This window comes from Musca autumnalis, unplaced genomic scaffold (genome assembly GCF_047663935.1).
Source record: "Musca autumnalis isolate F117 unplaced genomic scaffold, ASM4766393v1 scaffold_1, whole genome shotgun sequence".
Lineage (NCBI taxonomy): Eukaryota > Metazoa > Arthropoda > Insecta > Diptera > Muscidae > Musca > Musca autumnalis.
Window position 1 is genome coordinate 113,648,669 of NW_027411644.1, and position 22,841 is coordinate 113,671,509.

The following is a 22,841-nucleotide window of genomic DNA, read 5'->3' on the forward strand; positions in this document are numbered from 1 at the left end:
ACGTGTAACATCGTAATAGAGGTCTTGAGTGCAAACTGTTGCAAAAAAAAAAAAACAAAACTATTCGAGAGAAGGTCCTAAACTGCACTTTTCCAAAATTTTGTGTGGGAGGTATCCGAACGAGTAGACATATATAGTTCATATTCTAACCTAATCTATGTCTCGCTGAAAAAACTTGTACCATAGTAATGGAGGTAGTGAATACAAGTCGTTACAACAAAAATCTAAAGGGTTCGAGAGGAGGTCTTAAACTGCACTTTTCCGAAATTGTGTGTGAGAGGTACCCGAAGGGACTTGATCTATATCTGGTAGACTTATTACGATGTTCAAGGTATTATCAAATCGGTTAGTCCCTTCGATAGTTATAGTGCGTATAATTTTTTCGAAAAAATTTGAACTTTAAGTTTGGACAAAATATTACGAAAGCAAAATTTTGGACCAAATCGGTTAATCCGTTCGAGAGTTATAGTGCGCTCCATCCAGAGACGGACAGACATTGCTAAATCGACTCCAAATAGTCTGACACGGATTTCGTCCAAACGTACTTGGGGTCTAAAACCATTAGTTCGATGAGGCACAATTTGCCCGTATGGAGAATAAAATATATATATATATGAGAATAAAAACCGCTATAAATTTTTCGCGCATTGTCCAATTTCGTGAACGCGAGCAGATTTGAAACCGGATTTTTTTCCTTTACCTCTATACCAAAAATCGTAGATGTGCTCGCAAAAAAAAAATTTAATTTTTTTCAAATGGAATTGTAAAGGAATTTTTTTATTCGCCATATACTCTCGTTAGCATAAATGCTGAGGTTATAAAAATTGTCATTATTAAATAAGTTACATCAGAACAGTCCTCTCTATTTGTTGCTTTACTTCCTCGATTGTGAATGTCATGATTATTCATCTTGAATTCCACTTGCTTACTCCAGCTGAGTCTTGGCCTTCCCCCTCTGCGTGTACCGCCATGCGGACTGTATTTAAACGCCTTTTTAGTGGGTTCAACGTCTCTCTTTCTTTTGATATGACGTTGTCAAAGTTATCGTTGACTTCGTGATTCATAATCTTCATCTTATTTCACAACTAATGTAGTTTATTCTATATTAGGGTGACCTTAAAAGGTTTTTTTGAAAGGCATATCGGTTAACATTAATCCGTGCCCCCTGCTGCAGTTATTGACCAATCAATGAAAAAAATTTAGCAGTTCTGCTGTGGCTAAAAATCTAATCCTACAAAGGTTTTTGGATCAAATGGGAAAAATTAGAGGGTGAAACTTTCAGAAAAGAAAATTCCTTTTTTTGGGTCACCCTATTGAATATATGCGCCACGGAGGTAAATTAAGTCTCTAACTATTTCAACATTTTACATTCTGACTTCCACAGTTGGTCCGAGTTCTGTGGATGTATTGGGCGTCAATATCATCAACTTGGTCTTATAGCATGTTACTGTCAGATCACCTTTAGTAGATTCTCTTTTCGACTTTTTACGACCCTTGGTGTTATTGTCGTCCGCAGTACCATATACCTACAACAACACCTACGGTCTTCCCTTAGTAGCAATAAATCAATATGCCCTGTACAGCACAACCGTGCACCCCAATTATGCATTTTTTACTGTAATCAATACAATGTAATTCACATTCACATCATGTTACCTGAGTCGTTAGTGTTTCATTTGTCGCCACTGAAATCAGCTTGCTACTGCAGGGGGGCTTGCTATCCGTCTAGTTAAGAGGTAGTTTACACTATCTATCAATGTCATATGACACGAAATAAAAACATCCCATATCTACCCACCCAGGAAATGTGGAGACGTAATTTTATTACATTTTTGCTGGTGTGGACGCACAAAGTTAATGGCGTGAGGAAAATCCCCAATATTCCACATATTAGCGACTATATTATGATGGAAAATTTCATGTCATATGACATTTACATATAGTGTAAACCAGGGACGTAGCCAGGATTTCATTTCGGGGGGGGCCATCTGACCAAAATTTTGAAAGTTCACGTTAGCGAAAATGTCTTATTTAGCAAAGATGTAAACCTTATTTTAGACTTTTTCTACTGATGAAATAATTTTCAATACAATTTTTTAGTTCATATGGCACAAGACTTCTTGGCCGATTTTATCTTGTTTTTATAACTTTTTGACAATATGTCACAGTTAATATATGGTCAAACCAATGAATATATTAATAATGCCATATATTTTTGGGCGTATCATTTATCAAATAATTCACAACTACAGTGAAGTTATGAAATTCAATGATATCACTTCGGTAAGGCCAAAAGAAAGCGAATACAATGGAAAACCTTAGAATTTCGGAAGGCCGAGAACTAATGCTGAGCAATAGTTAGTCTATCCATCAAGAAATTCTAGCACCAAATCGCGGTTATATAAATTACAAAATCTGTCGCCAAATCGTGCATCTGTCAATAGACTAATTTTGGCGTCCAATCGTCGGACTTCTCTTATAAAAATTCTGGATCTTCTCATAAATTTATCAGGAACAAGGGAATCTCTGGAATCCAGTCTTAACTTCTTTTAAAATGAAATTATGTCGCCCAATCCAAGGTCTATACATGTATACATTCTTTTAGCAAAAATCCATAAACACAAGTTTTCCCAATCTAAATTTTTTATACTATCAGCATTTAGCTAAAATGTGACTCATCGAAATAATGGCTTTAGGGCCAAAGTGTGTTTGGAAGAAATCTGTTTCAGAAAACTTGGAGTCGACATAGCTATGTCCGTTCGTATGGGTAGCCGCCTAGGGAGCCCGATAATTCTCAAACATATCAACCGAGTCGGTCCAAAATTTGTCCTTCGTGATATTTTGATCTATCTACTCTTTCGGCAAACTTCCGCAGAGTATTTCAAAAATGTTCAGCGAAGTGCAGTTTAAGACCTCTCTGGATAAGCTGTGTAAGCTTAAGACCTCAATGGCCATGGCTTCACTTCCTTTATGCTAATAATTAATTATAAGTAAAAATATGAAATAAATAAATTAATAATTTAAAAGTCCTCCCTGGAAACGCTTTGATTTTTTGCAACAAGTGTTCTCGGGGCTCCTATTACTACCGTACAAGTTTTTCAGAAGCAAGTATATACTTCCAGAGAAAATGGCCCGAAAGCTGTAAAGAACACCTAAGGCAATCATGTGTAGTGAGCAACTGATTTGGTCCAAACTTTGGATTTAGTAACATTTTTTCCAAACTTAGTTTTTGCTCGAAAATGGGCCATACTGGGGTACCTCCCTCACAAACCTTCAAAATAGTTGTTTAAGTGCTGTTTAGAGCTGTATTAAGTTTTTCGTGGGCAATTCCATATTTCCTGACATAAGAGTCAAAAGGTGAAAATTATACTGTGACGAACTGAAATAACTGGTGGGCGCAATATCTTTTAAAAGGAATGACTCCCAAAATAAGATCTTCCCCAAAAATGAACTATGTAGGTCCGATCCATTTCTCCATACCTCCTCCGCAACACTTGTGATCAATGATACAAATCCATATTTTGTTTGCAAGTTCATACGTCCGAAAACGGCTACAAATTTCTGAAAATCTCCTAATGCATAGTTTTTGGGTTCAAGGATTTTGGCTGTGTAGTCGCTATTCGATCTGTCTATAGATGAAAGTTTCAATTCACACAGGATCAGGGTATATTCCTGTCCGCAAAGTCGAGTGGTACTTGTTGAGATTTTTACGAAGAAGAACCTGTTTCCGATCAGTTTTTAGATTTCGTTTGTCGTCACAAGGTCCTTTACCGAAGCAGGAAAAATTAACATTTCTAGAAATGTGCATCCATTGAAAGTACTTCTCAAAATACAATTGCTGTGGGTTTCTATGACGTTTTCTCTTTCTATTCATTGTAATTTTTAAATATTTGTAATAATATGTAATAAATCAATATGTATATACAAAATAGAAAAATCTTTGTACGTTTGTTTGGAGTTTATGGACTCAAAAACCGCTGAACCGATCTTCCTGAAATTGTCAGAGTTTATCACTACATGGCCTGAAGGTAACATAGGCTATAAAAATTTCTGAAATTCCGCGTTGATCCGGAGATATAGCAGCATCACAATCGGAGGTACCTCCAAAAATTTAGATTTTTATGCAAGTATCCATAGAATGGTAACAGATAACGTCTCCAAATTTTGGATGTGTGCAGGAATTTGGTCTAGAAATAAATCGGTCTAAAATGGTCTAGAATTGAAATCGGTTCAGATTTGGATATAGCGCCTATATATCGTCACCATAAATGCCCGAAGGCGTAACCCACAAAACCAAAACTTTGCAGGAGAAGCAAAAAACGTTATAAAATTAAAAACTGTTTTATGGAATATTAATCTTATGAAGGCGAGTATATGGGATATTATCGATCATATACGAAGGGGAATAAGTAGTGAAACCAAAACCGCTGAAGTGCTCAGTTCTGAGATCCTCCATTACAACAAAATCTGCAATATTATCCCATTTTCCGAAATGCCATTTCTTGAATAGGATCGTTGTTTTTGAAGGTAGAAGCTTGAAATTTTGCAAGAGCATGTATTTTAGCTTTATGTATCAGATTACCAATTTCGATTTTCATGTCGGTTACGTCTTCGGGCATTTATGGTGACGATATATTTTCGGCCATTTCATGTATTTTATGCATTAAACAGCTATGCATGTCCAATTTCAATGAAATTTGGAATGTGTGACAGAATTGGGTCTATAAATAAATTTTTAAAATTATATTGAAATCGGTTCAGATTTGGATATGGCTCCCATACATATTTTCGTGTATTTTATGCACCAAACACGCTATATATACCCGATTTTAATGAAAGTTGCAATGAATGACGAAAATTGGCCTACAAATAAATTTCTCAAAATATATTTTACCTTATTCGGGGTAGCGAAGCGCACCGGGTTCAGCTAGTAAAATATAAACATTGACCTCAAGCTCAATAATTTTGATTTTATTAACATTCGAAAGGTCGAACAATGCATAAAAATTCGACAGAAAAATCCTTTTGTCCAATAGACATTATAAAAAAATGTTAGAGAAAATATACAAACACTTAAAACCACAAAGATTAAGCAACGGTTTTACATTTTATTGTTGAATTGCTCTTATAAAAAATTTCAAAAACAAAATATCGCAAAAATGTTTTTTCTGCATGTTGTTTATAAGCCAAAGTATTGGACTCAGTAACACAGTCTGCCTAAAATTCCTATTAAACGCTTAAACAACACCTTAAAACTTAACAAAATGCATAAAATTGCTAAAAAAAGCCTAACTTGTTCATTATTTTTATATTTTCAAATAAACAATTCTCAGTAATGCTTCCAACTACTTTTCATATTTCTTGAACAATTTAAAACAGTTTAAAATTTTACTCAAAAATTAAAAAAATGTGTAACATAAGCTAATATCCTATGGGAACTAAAATCATTTCGGGGGGGGCCCTGGCTACGTCGGTGGTGTAAACTACCCCTAATCTGGATTGAGAGGTTGTGTTTACATTCCCACAGAGACTTGTGTTTATACCCAGCACAGTTCCCGATTACCTTCAAAAAGCCAGCCAGCATTTAGACCGTCCAGCAAGCTATTGCAGATATACGTTCGGTTAGGCGATGCGCTGTAAAAGCTCCAACAAACATCCCTCTAATTGAATTAGATCAATACACATTTAACCCGATAAGGAAAGAAAATTAGTCTTTTAATTCGTAAGGTTGGACGCAATTAGACTTACACCAACCGAAGAGGAAACTACGTTCCACATATGCCCCTATAATTTAAGAACATACTTTCTGTTTTCCTCTGGACGAGATATAGCACATTCGTCCTGCCAAATGGTGATAACTAGCTGATGCTTGTTTCAGTGTTGGAAAGCTCGGCTCCTGCTCGGCTCGGCTTATTATACTTCTGCCTGTTTGCTGTTGTCTTTACCTCAATCGGACCGGTCGGTATACTCTCAATAGCATCTTCTGGGATGGAATTCGTGGTATCTTCATCGTGTTAGTTAGTATAGGACGCCAGCAGTTTAGAAACCCGCTTTTTCCATACTCTGAGCACGCCATATGTGTTAGAGTTGTATAGTTCACGAACGAACTAGTTCAATTGAACGATTCATTGAAAAGAGCGTACGAACTAGATCAGCCGATGTAGTTCATTATAGTTCACCGAGCACCGACCGAAAAAATAAACGACCAAATAAGGAACGATTAAAGAACGAACGATTCAGCTCGTCGTTCACATATCAGAAGTGACGCCGTCGTCAGAGTTAACTGATGACTTTGTAAAGGTAATAGTTTTGTTTACATTTTGTATTTTACACACATATGAAGACACAGCTTTATTCATCGTAATTTTAATATTTTTTATTTATTTTTAAACTTAAATAATTACAAATTGAAAGTTTTAAAAATTCCAAATTTGCTGTTTAATCAGACCAAACCTATTTTCGTTGCTGTGGTCTTTTAAATATTCTTCTGATGTTTCTTCCTTTTCGACAAACATATATACATATGTATGTATACATGTTTTTGTATACAAATGAACGAACTTGCAAGCGAACGAGTCAGAGCCGGTAAACGATAGAATGAAAAGACAGCTGACTGACAGAGATTTTCGACGAACGATTGAACTACTGAACTAAAAGAGCGACATAGTTCGTTGAAAAGAGCTGAACTAAAAAAGCGATCAGATAAAAGAGCTAAAAAGTACAACTCTAATATGTATATGTTACAAGTTTATCTGGCTCGCCTTTACAGGAGGCCTTCATTCATCAGATTTTTAGTCTTTAGTCAGAACCGATATGGATCAAAGCTGATATTTTTCATTCCTGTGCCTTCCTAAGTACTTGTGCAAAAATTCATCAACCTAGGTCAACGCCTTCTATTTTTGTCCACTTTTGTATGGAAGCGGCAACACTGTGCGGCGGCGGGTTCCTCGATACCAGATTGTCCCGGAACCAAACAGGACGCGTATTCCGGCCACCTCAGTGTATATATGTTTCTATTTGTATCGTTTTTTTTTTGTATAGGGAACAGCATATCCCGGAATGCCTGCTTCGGATTCTTTTGGTCCGTGCCGGGAGGAAACCCCAGGACAAATTTATATGTGCTCAGTTTGTCACATCCGCATTCACCATACTCTAACTTCGGTGAGATGCAATAGATGACGGGGTTGTTTTGCACTCGTTCGTGCGAGGAACTACGACAGGGACTATTTTGCTGCATACTGCGTGAACACAGCCCCCAGTGAGTCGTCGTCATAAGAATACACGACTCCCCCTCAGTCCCCCAACAGCAGCTGCACACGCAGCACTTAACACCAGCCGTTTTTGCTCCAATCAGGGACATAGTCAGAAATACATCTCGACACCATGTCGTGGGGGAGGGGGGTGGTTGTTGGTTGTCCCAAGGGATAAAATTTGATGTTTTGTGAGTAAAATAAACAAAAAATGTCTAAAAATTACCATATCGGAGGGGGCCCGAGCCCATCCCGGGCCTCATACTGGCTACGTCGCACATTGGGGCAAGATTCCAAAAAACGGAGATTAATTCAGGGAAGCATTTGTGTGATCTAATGTTAATATTTTTCGAATGTTTACACTTCAATCAATATAACGGAACACAGTTTTGGTGCAAATTGAGGGATTGGAAAGGTATATTGGAAGCCCTCATAAATGGGTACCATAAAAACTATGAAGTGTTTTTACGGGTTTGCCTACATTTCTTATTTGATGAATCTAAAATCTTCTAATATGATAAATTATTGGTTAAGCTAATATTTGGCAAACAAATTATTAAGTTAGGTCAATATTTTAGTGTAGCTCCCATACTAGGGTATCTCCCGATTTTATGTATTCCGTGGGTCTTGACCACATTTTTTAGCACATTTATCTGTAAATTAGGATTTATAGTTCTGAATGCCTAAGAATTCATAGTGTGGACATTTGTCAATATAGGTCAATGTTTTGGTATAGGGCCCATATAGAGGTACAGTCAAATTTAGGAGTTTTCGAATATTTTATGCATATATTGCAACTAAACTAGCTCAAATTGTGAATTGTGCATTTTGAAGGGATTACCATAACAATATTTTGCTAAGACTCAGATTTCTTACTGAAGTTGACGATTCCATTCTAAAAAACGCACTTTTGATGGGTAAAAAATATTACTCTTTATAAACCAAAATTATTTAATTTTTTTATGATGCTCTTTAAATTATTAAAAATTCTTTAGCTTTATCACAGTGTAACTGTAGAAGTAAACAATATATGATCTTGATATTTTGGTTAAAGACTAAGAATTTTGTACCGAATTACCATGTAACGACAGTTATACCAAAAACCGAATTTAATTTGCTTTAATTAATCTCCATTTTTTTGCGATTTCAGCCCTTTTGCATCGCCATCATTTCATATAAATCATTATATATAGTAACTATAACATAATGGTGGACCTGCACACATTCTCTTATGTAGAGTGAACACAGACATTAAGCCAAAACACGACATACTCTACAACAATAATAGAGAAAATTAAGACAAAAACCCCAAAATGCAAAAATTTTACCCAAGGCTATTTCCACCATTTTTGACATAACTCAACACTCTTTAACACTCTTTTTTGTTATACTCCAATACATTTCAAAATTATGCAAAATCTGGACATATTTTGAGGAATTTTTTAAACACATTTCTACAAGACTTTTTCAGTACAATTTTTTCCTAAAATATTAAGAATTGAAATATCCATTTTGAAAATACCAAGTTTATGTTGCAAAAAATACGTTATGTCGATTTAAAAGCAGCAAAATTTAATACTTTTCACCTGTTTCTTAAATTTTAAAAAACATGTTCAATTTTAACACTGTGCTACACGAAAAGTAAACAACATACGACTTTGCTATTTTGGCTAGTGAGGTAGATTTTTGTACTCGTTAACCTTGTCAAGACAGATTATGAAAAATTTGTGTTTCAATTTTTCAATTAAGTCCCGTTTTTTTCAATCTTGCCCCAACGTGCGTCGGTGGTTCCAATCCCTGAAAATGCATCCTATTGGCAATTTAATTGGAATAAACTCGGAGGTATGATCGAGGAAATAGTTGATTTCATGATATTCTTCATGGTCTCTGCGGTGCAGGAAACAAAGCTCAACAGCAACTGCAGCTTACAGCGTTGTGATGATTATAACGTACTGAGGAAGGATCGCACTAGAAGTGGAGGTGAGGGATTAGCTTTTCTATTGCACCAGTCTGTTCAATACAGACCTATCATGCTTGAGCCTGGGTCTAATGACTCGTACATAGAATGTATGGCGGTAGCTGTCAGGTGGGGAATTGACGGGGTAGAATTGCTTTTGCTATACATCCCGCGTTTGGAAGGTCATATCCGCCTGGTCTAATCGGAATTTAATGCTCATCATGAGTTGTGGCATCGATCCTCGGCAATGACCAGAGGGGTATAGTGCTGGATGAGCAGATGTTTAGCTTTACGTTGTGCACGGTAAATGATGGGCGTTCCCATAGCAGAATTAGCGGAGAGTATCACTGTTCGCCAAATATAACTATATTGTTACTGGTCTGACAAATTACGTCAACTGGCAAACCGTCATTTCTCTTAGATCAGACCATCTCCACTTCATCAGCAGAAAGCACGATTTCAGAAGTCCATTCATTTTTAAAAAAAAATTATTTTAATTTTGTTCTCATGTCCTACATTTTCCAAACTTTGCTGTTGTTCAATATTTATTTCAATTAAATTGAATAATTTATTATAGGCTTTTTGTTTAAATTTTTAATTGTTTCTTTTTTCCTTTTCATTGATTTTTGTTCTGTTTGAACATCATCAAATATAGCTTAAAGCTGAGTTTCCGTTAGTTTTGGAATATCCATTCATTCATTGTTAGAATTGATGTAGATTTCAAGTCTTAATGAATATTTAATTATGTGTGTATATGTCAAAATGGATGGGAGGGAGGGAAGAGGAGGAGGAATATATGAATGAACATGAGCCCACATCTTTGCAGACAACCAGACCCAAACAAACACTTTTTTGGTAAAACATAATGTGATAATCTTTCCCCTGGCAATTTTCACAACTTTTCACCTGAATAAAGAAAACAACAAAAAAAAACGAAACAACATGAATTTCGGCTTAAGGTTAATGTATTTTGATATGGACAGTGGGTACAGGGAAAATAAATCAGTCAGTTAAAACCACTTGGTGACAGAGATATAGGATGGTATGTCCGGGTACACACCAAAGCGATTTCATTGAAAAACAGTTTATTAACGCGAAATGTCAAAAACGACACGAGTGGATGGAATCACTTGATTCGAGGCCACTCCGAAGCCTTAGTTTTGTAACATGATTAATATATTAAATACGCATTGTTTACTATTCCCCGATTCCTATGGAAGTTCCCACTGTATCTCCAAATATACACAACATTTTCATTACATGTTCTTGTTCCCAAAGAAAGAAAGCACACCAATGTGGTTACACACATAACAATATTCGTCGTCCTATACAAGCTACATTGGAAGAACATATGTTTTAAGCCTCTAATTAATTGTGGCTGAGGTGGTTCCTTTGTCGTTGTTGCTGTTGTTGGTTGCTCTTGTTTTGGTTTTCGGTCATAGGCATTTGTTGGATACTTGGTTACCTTAATTCAGAGAATTTGTTATATGGGCGGGAAGGGAGGTACCTTGTGGTGGTGTTAAAGGCTTTTGTTTGTTCTTCACCACCCATTTTCGCTCCAGAATGTATTGGTTGAAATGAGTTGGATGACATGACTGCTTCTACAGCTGCTCCTCCTGCATGTATCCATTTCAAGTTATTATCATTGTTATAAGAGATGAATGATGTTATGATGAGCTGCTGTTAGCAGGGCCTCTACAGTTTGGTGTATATTGTTTAAATATTTATTTTATGAAAATTAGGAAAAAGAGTAACGAAAAAAGAAATAAGGTGAAGTGTGGGGGCTTGTGGTGTAGGGTATCTTTTGAAAATGTGTCAATATATCTGAGAAATATTTTGCATAACACGGTGCTTTTGAAACAACTTTAAATGGAAGGTGCTTACACCTGAAAAGTTTTTGCGGATTCTGAAACTACAATATTCATAGATAAGAAAAATCAAAAAACGAAAAAATCGCCGCAGCGCTTTTTAAATAAATCGCGATTCGAGTTGACAATTTTAAGGGTTTTTTAGGTTTTCACGATTTTGCTTGGAAACCGCAAATTCTAGCGAAATGGGACTAAAGAAAATATTGTAGCTATGAAAATTCTCTTCAGGATTGACCTTTGTGATATTTTCTTAGGTTTTACAATTTTTAAAATATAGAAGTTCAAATTGGGACAATTCACTGATACAGTCAGTCTCCTTATAAAACAATGTCATGACTGCAATTTCACAACCTAGGAAAAAATTGCAAAAGCCAATTTTATAGAGAATTTTCAGATTTTCTCTAGCCCTATTTCGATAGGACTCACCGTTTTCAAGCAAATCGTGAAAACGTATTAAAAAAAAATTGTAAAACCTAGGAACAAATCTTTACGTTAATCGTCTAGAGAATTTTCACAGCTACAACATTTTCTTTAGCCCCATTTCGATAGGACTTGCGGTTTCCAAGCAAAATGTGAACATTGACCGCCATTTATTTAAAAATCCCTCCACTGATTTCTTCTTGTTTTTGGATGTTTCTCATCTATGAACATTGCTATTTCAAGATCCGCACAAACTGCCCAGGTGTAAGCTGTTTTCACTTAAAGTTAGTTAAGGCGCACCATGTATGACATTGTTTTATAAGGAAGCGATACAGTCAATGTATTGTCCTAATTTGAACTTCTATATCTAAAAAATGGCAAAACCTACGAAAATATTATAAAGGCTAATCTTGAAGAGAATTTTCATAGCTTCAATATTTTCTTTAGCCCCATTTCGATTGAACTTGCGGTTTCCAAGCAAAATTTTGAAAACCCCTAAAAATGTCAACTTGAATCGCAATTTATTTAAAAAGCGCTCCAGCGATTTTTTTTTTTTTTGTTTTTTGATTTTTCTCATATATCAACATTGTAGTTTCAGAATCCGCAAATCTTCTTAGGTGTTAGCACCTTTCATTTAAAATTGGTTCAAGAGCACCGTGATAATGAAACCATTAAACCTCTCTGCAATAAGAAGGCTACTTGGAATGTATAGACCTGGGAGTGATCTACTTTAGTTCAAAGGTCCCTAGGGGCACCGTTTCCTTCCAAGTTTTTCTAAATAATGAAGACCTGCATAGACATTTCTGTGTAAATTTTCCTCAATAAAATAGACCTTTTGAATGTAGGGGATTTACGACACCAAGAAACGGTCCTGATGGACTTCAATATGGCAAAGCCCAGGTTTCCAACCCTTTAATACCCGTTAAAGGTAGTGAGCTAAAATGTGCCGTGCGTTCACGCATAAGAACGATAAAAACTTGGGTTAGGCGGCGGGTTAGTAAGACACCCCTATAATAATCACCACCACCACGATTTCAATATAATTCAAAATACATGAAATAGGTCGAAAATATATATAGGAGCCAAAAACAATAACATCCGTTTTTGAGACAAAAAAATTAACATCCTCAATTTTCATCCGGAATAAATGCGACCTCTACCTTGATTACAAAAATACTTGTACAGATAGACGAACATGCATATGTACATCAACTCTGGATAGCTCAGAACATGTACTTAAATATACCTTCAATCGGGCAGCAACTCACTTAAAATGTCAAATTACCGATACTTTGGTTAACGAATGTAGCTAAACTCCTCAAAACACCTAGAATCGGGAGGTACCGTTTTATGGACCTATAGAATGATGTTGATAAATATATAATATGGCAAAGTACACCTAGTTCGGCCAAAAATTGTACCTAAAATCCTCAGAATACCTAAAATCCGGATATAGCGTTATATGGGGTTATACTAAACCATGGACCTATGTTGACAATTTTAGCTGGAGAAGTTTTTTGATCACTGGAAACCTCAAATATCAAATTACAGCTAGTTCGGTTAAAATTGTAGCAAAAATCCTCAAAATAATGAAAATCGGGAGTTACCGTTACCGTTCCAACCTAACACAATGTCAGGCAATCTACCTACTTTGAACTTGATGTACGTTTGAAAGAAATTTCACGATATACAAAGTTTAAGTTATCGTGTGCATAAGTCACTTCAGTTAGTACCGGCAGTGGTTTTTGGAGCTTTTTGGTAATTACGTCGGGAAGTATAGACTTACAGCCCTAACAAGGTAGCGAGGATAACCTGGTGCAAAAAAATAACCATCTGAATTTGTACTTTTTTGAATAGAGTCCATACTCGAACAATAAAAACAAAGTGCCATAGCATTGATTGAATATTAATCGGGAGAGAAGTCTTCCTAGTTCCTTCGGGGATGGCAATGGGAACCTTGTCTCCCCATGCAGATTATACATGGAAAAAGAGAATATACAAAATAATGCATGTCTTAGGAGGTATACAATGACCAGCGTTAGGAGGAATTTCACGCATAGAAGACTGCTAGGATGGATTCTATACATAGAAAACGGTTCTTCTTTATATAAAACTACCCGACCCGGTCCGCGTTGCTGGCCCTTAAAACAGTTTTATGTCACCTTTTCTTAAGTCAATTATTTATTTTTTTGCATCGCTAAAAAAAGAACTTCAGAAATGTTGGTGTCGATATGCAATTTTAACATATCGCCAAAGAACTGATGACTAGTGGCATGCGTTTATTCCCTCTGCTGGAATAGTATAACTGGAAGTGTTTGTCTGAAATCTAAACGTGGAATGCTTCTTAAATCCTTCAAACATCGATCTAAAGCTTCTATGGAATTTTTATGTGGCATCGTACATTCGTTCCAGATGATAACTTCTATTTAATATTGCATGTGTGCCCTTCATTCAAATGAATGTCCAGTGGCAACTTAACGGCCAACTGTGTCGTCTTTCCACCTTCTTATAATGTATCTTAAATACCTGATGAAATATGCATAACGAAATATGCATAACCAAGCTTTGGTCTTATTGGAAAGCAAGTGTTTAGATTAGAAGGCAACATATCGATAGCTATAGCTCAGGTATATAACATACATTATAAGAAGGTGGAAGGACGATACAGTGGGCCCTTAAGTTGCCGCTGGACATTGATTTGAATGAAGGGTACACATACAATATTAAATAGAAGTTATCATCTGGAACGAATGTACGATGGCACATACCAATTCTCTAGAAGCTTTAGATCGATTCTTGAAGGATTGAGGAAGCAATCCGCGTTTAGTTTTCAGACAAACACTTCCAGTTATTTATTCCAGCAGATGAAATAAATGCATACCTCAAGTCATCACTTCCTTGGAGGTATGTTAAACTTGCATATCGACACCAACATTTCTGAAGATTTTTTATTTATAGTCACTTGCAGTTCCCGACTAATTAGCGACGCAAGAAAAGTATAATTGACTTAAGAAAAGATAACATAAAACTGTTTCAAGGGCCAGCAACGTGGACCGGGTCGGCTAGTGTAACATATTTAAAAAAGTGGGAGTGCGAATTTTTTTTAAAAAAGTAGGGCATAGGGGAGGTGCCACGCTCTTCCGAAATACAAGAAAATATATAGCTCATTTTCACCACGGGTGTTCCCTGCACATTCTCTGAAATTTTCTAGAAAATTGGTTCAGCCGTTTTTGAGTCTATAAGGAACATACGAAAATTATTAACCATATTCTGACGCGGCACCGAGATATAAGAACAAAAATTAGAAGACACGTGTCCCGGCGTTTTTCCCTACCACTTAAACATTCGCGGTTAAGGGCCCCCAAAGACCTGAGGACTTGATGTCAAATAAACCACTAAGAATTTGGATTCACTCGTGGAAGCAAAGTAGTAACTCTCATCTTAAAGAATAATAACTGCGAACACATAATATCCATTCAACCTCATCTTCAAAGTGAAAACCGTCAAGGTCAAATTTCCGTTAAAATTTTTCTCGGATTTTGATCTACAGATATCAAACCGATCAAAATTGAAGCAAACAACCCACTACAAAAATGTACCTTAGATCTCAATAAACAACTTTCTAGAATACACAAACTCTGTAGGAACGGTTCTTAATGACCAAAATAGTAAAAACAATGCGATTTTTATCCTCTTCTCTCGGTTTCCGCTCCATAGATGCTAAACCGTTCAAAATTGAAGAAAACAATCAACCACTACAACGTGGAAAAATTACTTATTGAGGTCTAAGGTACATTTTTGTAGTTGGTTGTTTGCTTCAATTTTGTTCGGTTTGATATCTGTAGATCAAAATCAGATCTTTGGGGCCCATAACCGCGAAAGTTGAAGTGATAGGGAAAAACGCCGGGCAAAGTGTCTTCTTATTTTTGGTCTAATATCTCGCTGTGGTGTCAAAATATGGTTAATAAACCATGACTCAAAAAATTACACACTGTGTTATACATAAGATAGTGTAAAATACCCTTTTGCGACAATTTTACCGTGCATATCGCCTCATAATGTACCTTCTGGTCGGCTTCATCGTGTGCAACATTATTTCCTAATTTTTTTCTATATCTTATTTTGGTACATACTCCAGATTTCTATTCACTGCAATGCTATTCAATCTCTAATGAAAGGTAGCAGGAGCTGAATATTCATGGTTTTCACCATCATTACTATCATCGTCATCACCACCACCAACCTCATTTCCCCAATATAACAAACAACCTAATAATCGTAAAGAACAAAAGAGACTCTGACGAAATGAATGAACCCGTGTGTTGCGAGTGAATGAATAAATGAATGGGGGCCACAAGAAACAAAAGAAGGCAGGCCATAATCAAGAAAATAAACAAACCATAAAACAGATACATACTTAGACACAATTTACCTTTCATGATTGCTGCCAATGGAAGGAGTGAAACAATCAACAAAAAAAAAAAACGGACACTTAACTCCACTTGCCATACCCCTTCTCCTCCAATGTAGCCAACATTAAATTGTAAATTACAAAATGATGATGGACCAAGTAGATGGGGCTAGTTAAAAAATCATCATTAGATTTACCATCGATAGCATCGGTGCAGAGCAAAAGAACATCAAACATCAACAAAAAGAAGAACAACATCCATTGCGCCCAGGGGTATCTCTTCTATGATGAACCTCATCATACATACCATCAATATCAGCATCATTATATGCCCCTCATTCATTAACATTTCCTATGGCCACGAGGCAGAATGTGCCATTACAACAAGGGTTTCATTGAGACGAGATGATTAACCCTTCTATGATAGGAAGTGAAGCGAATGAACGTCAATATGGAAAAGCAATTTAAAAATTATACGGCTCGTGGTATAAACACATTTATGTTTTACATTCTTATTAAATTTATGTGGAAATTAACAGTTTGTGCTTTCCAATTTGTGCCGTAGTGGCATATGGGTTAACGTTTTCTTATGCTAGATTTTTTCCAAAGCATGCTGGCTGACTTTAATTGATTCGTACAAAGCATAATCATTGAATTGATTAAATCTCAATAATTGTTCTGGACATGATACAAGTGTCTTACGCTTGTTAAAGCAATTAAAAATTTATCCGGGCAACTAATGCTATAAAACAATAAACATTGAAACGAATAATAAACAAGTAAGAAAGTACACGGTGCTCTTGAAACAATTTTAAATGGAAGGTGCTTACACCTTGGAAGTTTTTGCGGATTCTGAAACTACAATGTTCATAGACGAGAAAAATCAAAAAACAAAAAAAATCGCCGGAGCGCTTTTTAAATAAATCGCGATTTAAGTTGACATATTTAGGGGTTCTTTAGGTTTTCACGATTTTTCTTAGAAACCGCAAGTCTAATCAAAATGGGACTAAAGAAAATGTTGTAGCTATGAAAATTCTCTACAAGATCGACCTTTATGATATTTTCGTAGGTTTTACCATTTTTCAGATATTGAAGTTCAAATTGGGACAATGCATTGACTGTATCGCCCCCTTATAAAACAATGTCATGAATGGTGCGCCTTAACTAACTTTTGATGAAAACCGCTTACGTAGGGGAAGTTTTTGTGAATTCTGAAACAGCAATGTTCATAGATGAGAAAAATCCAAAAACAAGAAAAAATTGCTGTAGGGATTTTTAAATAAATTGCGGTCAAAATTCACATTTTTAGGTGTTTTTTAGGTTTTCACGATTTTGCTTGGAAACCGCAAGTCCAATGGAAATGAAGCTAAAGAAAATGTTGTAGCTGTGAAAATTCTCTAGAGGATTGACCTTAATCATTTGTTTCCAGCCTGTACCATTTTTGAGATAAAGAAGCTCAGTTTACATTTTTAGGTTTTTTGTTAGGGTTTCGCGATTTTGCTTGAAACCGGTAAGTCTTATCGATGTGGGACCTGAGAAAATCTTAAAGCTGTGAAAATTCTCTACAAGACTGGCTTAAGTAATATATCCTAGGTTGTACCATTTTTTTAGATATATAAGTTTAAGTAGGGAATTTGCAGTCATTACATTGTTTTATAAGGGGGCGATACAGAATTGAATTGAATTTGAATTGTCCCAATTTGAACTTCTATATCTCAAAAACGGTAAAACCGAAGAGAATACCATAAATGTCAATCTTGTAGAGAATTTTCATAGCTACAAGATTTTCTTTAGTCCCATTTTGATAGGACGTGCGGTTTTTAAGTAAAGTCGTGAAAACCTAAACAACCCCTAAAAATGTCAACTTAAATCGCGATTTATTTAAAAAGCGCTCCGGCGATTTTTTTTGTTTTTTGATTTTTCTCATCTATGAACATTGTAGTTTCAGGATCCGCAAAAACTTCCAAGGTGTAAGCACCTTCCATTTAAAATTGTTTCAAGAGCACCGTGAGTATCAGTCAGCTGTGCCGACAGAGATATACCGTCAGCCTAGGACCAAAAGAAAGAAAAAAAACACAGTACTTCTGACGTCTATAGGAGTTTTTGAGTTTTTGGGCCAATTTCTCAGGAAGTATGGATTTGCCCCCGAAAGAAATTGTACCGTCTTAACTAGGGCATCATACACAACAAAAATTAAACAAAAACTATCCCAGACGAGTCCTTAAACTGCACTCTTTCCAAACTTTGTGTAGGAGGTACCAGAAAGTGTAGTCAATATTCGGGCATAATTCGAGGCTGTAAGAAATAATACGATGTACAACGTTTGGAGCAAATCGGTTTCTCCCTCGAGGGTTACCTTACGTACTACCCAGTTTAGTTGGTGCCGGCAATCTCAGGAACTATGGACTTGACCCCGAAAAAATTGCGCCGTCGTAACGTGGCCAACAAGAAGTAAACATTTAAAAACCACGAGCTGTTAAACTGCACTTTACCCAAATTTTGTGTGGAAGGTACCCGAAGGACTGGACCGATATAGTCCGAATTCCAACCTGATACATGACTAGATGAAATAATGCGATGTGCAAAGTTTGGACCAATCAAAAACATCCTGCGAGAGTTATCATGCGGGTTTGCCATTTAAGTTGGTGCCGTCAAGGTTTCTTGGAGCTTTTAGACCATTATCTCAAGAAGTATGGACTTGCCCCCAAGAAATTGTACCGTCGTGAAGGGGCCGCAAGGATAAACTGCTGAAAACTATTCAATTCACTTCTTTCGAATCTTGTGTGTGTGGTACCCGAAAGAGTGGACCGATATAATCCGTACTGCAGAGTCGCACAAAAACTCAACAACGTTTGACATTTGATACATCATATGTTCGTATTTTCGACCAGTGTTGCCAACTAAAAATACTCAAAGCATTGCCGTAAAGGCTCAAACGTTATATAGCATTGCCATCACCAGCTGTTAAATTAAGGAGTGTTTACACTGGACAAATGAAAAAACCGTATTCGCTTAGAATAAGTTACTGAAAATTTGGCCTGGAAAAGTAAACGAACAAAATGTCACAAACTCCAATAACATCAAAACAGCATTTAGCATTTCAATCAGCGAAGAGAACATTAACGGAAATATCTCCAGATGAAATGCCAGGCACGTCGAAAAAACTTGTAGGAAATGTTGAACTATCCGATCTTATGAAATTGATGGAAAAGTCGATAGAATCTGTAATGGAGGAAAAACTTAAAAATGTATCTACCAAAAGCGACATTGAAGATATAAAACTTCGGATCAGCCATATCGACAAAAAATGTGAGGAGTTGAAGTCGGAAAACGAAAAATTACGTTACGAAGTCGAAAATTTAAAAACAGAGCGATCAAAAGATTACAATAAACTGAAACATTTAATAGAACAAAGCAAGCGCAAAAATGTTGTCTTTAAAGACATAAAAAAGGACGGATCTCCTAGAAAATCAGTTGAGGAAGTTTGCAAGAAAGTACTGAAGATAAGCGATGCTAAAGTTACTACAGCTAGAACTATTTACACAAATAATGGGAAAATAGGAGCAGTAGCTGAAATGCAAACTGAAGAAATGGCACAGAAAGTTTTCAAAAATGTTAAAAAATTAGCTGGAACCAGCATCAAAATAGAAAAAGATCTTACTGAAGAAAGACAACAAGACCGGAAAGTGCTGATGCAAATAAAAACAGAAATACTTGGTATTGATAAAACGCATCGAATCCTGGTGAGAAATGATTCAATAAAAATCGGCGATAAGTGGATGAAATTTTCAAAAAATAGAGAGCTTATGTCAGGTAGAAATAAAGCAGAAGTAGTTTTAAAGGAATTGTATGGAAATAATCTTAATAATTTAAATCTTGATTATATGCATCTTCTAAATAATATTTCACAAAAAAACTAAAAAATAGCAATATATGTAAAAGCAAAACTTTTGAAGATCGTGTAATTAAAATTCTCTCCTATAACGTTCATGGTCTGGAAAACAAAATGCTTTTCCCAGATTTCTTTAAATTTGTAAATGAAATGGATATCTTTGCCCTGCTGAAACCCATATATGCACTGAGAAAATAGAACTATTTCAAAAATATTTTATTGGTTATGACTTGTATTGGCAACCAGCAAAGAGAAATAGTCGATTTGGAAGAGGAATTGGAGGTATTCTCATTGGAGTCAAAAATTCGTTAAAAAATAAGAACTTTCAACACAATTTCAAAAATATTAATGATATAACTTACATCAACATGAAAATTAATAATAAAAACTTCAATCTCATTCCACTCTACATGAGATCAGTCACCTGGAGAGAAGAATTTGAAAAACTAGACACGTTTCTCAAAGAAAACGAAATTGAAACCCCTATTATCATTGGAGATTTAAATATACGCATCGGACTTTTACAAATAAACACTGAAGAAATATATTTAAGAAATTTTCATGCTGGAAAGTCAGAAAGGAAGTCTAAGGATGAGGAAATAAACTCCAGGGGTAGGAACTTTATAGATTTTTGCTACGATCATAACTTATTGATAACGAATGGAATGACCAGCGGAGATGAGAACGGAGAATTGACATTCATAAGCTCAATTGGGACATCTGTAAATGATGTATGTGCAGTCTCTCAAAATCTTTTATCGCATATCAATGAATTTAAAATCGAAAATAGAATTTGGTCAGACCATATGCCTATAACTCTATCCTTAATATTCAGAGTCAACAAAGAAATGGAAAAAACAAATTGCTTGTTACCCAAAATGAAGTGGAATATAAATAAAAAAGAGGAATACCAGGCTAAACTGACTACATCCATAGGCTTACATGGAGATCAGAATGTTTTAAATTTTTCAGATATAACGAGGTTGATAAAAGATGCTGCAGAAAATTTTACAAAATATCCCAATAAGTTCAAGCAAAAAGAGAAGTGGTTTAACATAAAATGCTATAAAGCTAGAAAAAAGACATTCAAATGCCTTACGAGATTTAGAAAGTTCAGTACAAATGAAAACAAACAGAGGTACATAAATAGTAACCGCCGGTATAAAAATGTTTGTCAAATTGCAAAACAGCAGTACTACTCTAATATGGAAAGAAAGCTAGAACAAGTTCAAGACAGCAAACATTGGTGGAAGATAGCGAAAGAAATTGGAAATGATAGAGATGAAACAAGAATAAGTGTTCCAACAAGAGAACTGAAAACCTATTTTGAAAATTTGCTCAATCCCCCCCAAAAATCACCAGATATACAATATGCCCCTAATTTAATAGTTGATGATGATTTGGATAAGCCAATTACCTTAGAAGAGTTAAAGAATGTGCTAAAAAAAGCGAAACTAAACAAGGCCCCTGGGAAAGATCGTATCCCGTACGAATTTTACAAGTATGCTCCTGACCCATTTCTTCAGGAGATAGTTAAATCCTGTAACAGTCTCTTCAACAAGGGAGAAGTAGATGACACTTTCGTTACCAGCATTATATATCCCATACATAAAAAAGGCGATAACACACAAGCCCAGAATTACCGGGGTATATCATTCATGAATTGTTTACCGAAGATTATGATGGGGTTAATAAATGAAAGATTGACTAACTGGACTGAGAAACATCAAAAGATAAGCGAGTATCAATCAGGTTTTAGAAGAAACTACTCAACTTCCGACAACCTATTTAACCTTACTTCCATTGTACATTTGAATTGGAATAAGAATAAGAAAACCTATGCATTCTTTGTGGATTTTAAGGCAGCATTCGATAATGTGTCCAGAAGGTCTATGTTATATAAATTAAATTGTATTGGTGTGTCATCGAAACTAACACAATTTATTGAAAGCGTGTATAAAAACACAACTTTTTGTGTATGGACAGGCAAAGAACTCTCCGAAACCTTTACCACCTCGGCGGGTGTTAAACAAGGATGTCTGTTGTCACCTCTCTTGTTTGCATTGTATTTAGATGACCTTCATGAATTCATTGGCGGCGGTGTAATAATGGAGGAACTCAATATAAGGGTATTACTATACGCTGACGATATAGTTATATTAGCAAACGAAGTGGAAATCTTACAGCGGATGATAAATAAATTGGAAGTGTATTGCGATACATGGAATATATCAGTTAATCTGGAAAAGTCAAAGATAATGGTCTTCAGAAAAGGTGGAAAACTTGCACAAAAGGAAAAGTGGTATTATAAGCATCAGTTGATAACCATTACATCGGAATTTACATACCTTGGCATGCTTTTATCCCCGCAGCTCTCATTTAAGAAACATATTCAAACAAGAAATAATGCCTCAAAAAATAGTATAAATTACACGTGGAAAAATTTTCTCAGTAAACCAAATATATCTATAACAGCGAAATGGAAGTTATTTAAAGCGGTATGTAGATCCATACAGCAATATGGCTCACAAATATGGGGATATTCAAATTTCGAAGAAACTGACAAACTAGATGTTTATTTCTGGAAAAAAATTTTATTGTTGCCTAATTTTACACCTACCTACATATTAAGACTGGAAACCTGTGCTGAAAATAGTCACATATCCGCTCTTAAAAAACATCTGGATTATATAATTCGAGTACTTTATGATTATAATTCCAACCGCTTACCCCACAAGCTAGCTAACAAAGTCATTCAAAACCAGATTTATTGGGCAAAAGATGTAAAAGCACTTTTCATAGAAAATTCTATTGAGATGCTTGATCCACACAGCAATAAATGCGAATCAATGGTGAAGATTGACCAACTAATACACACAATAATATCAAAATATCAAAGTATTAATGTAAATAAAGCAAATGAAACAAACCGTTTCTATGCAAAATTGGATCCAACTGCAGGTCAAACATACATTTCATCTTGTTTAAAAGCACAAGAGAAAATGTGGATTTTTAAAGCAAGATGCGATATGATTAAGTTGAA

General features: G+C 35.6%; 1 protein-coding gene across 4 annotated transcripts in view; it reads right to left on the bottom strand.

Annotated features, from left to right (window-relative positions):
* Positions 1–22,841, bottom strand: part of Sulf1 (Extracellular sulfatase Sulf1) — a 426,412-nt gene that overhangs the window by 265,833 nt on the left and 137,738 nt on the right. The gene's annotated exons all lie outside the window — the stretch shown is intronic.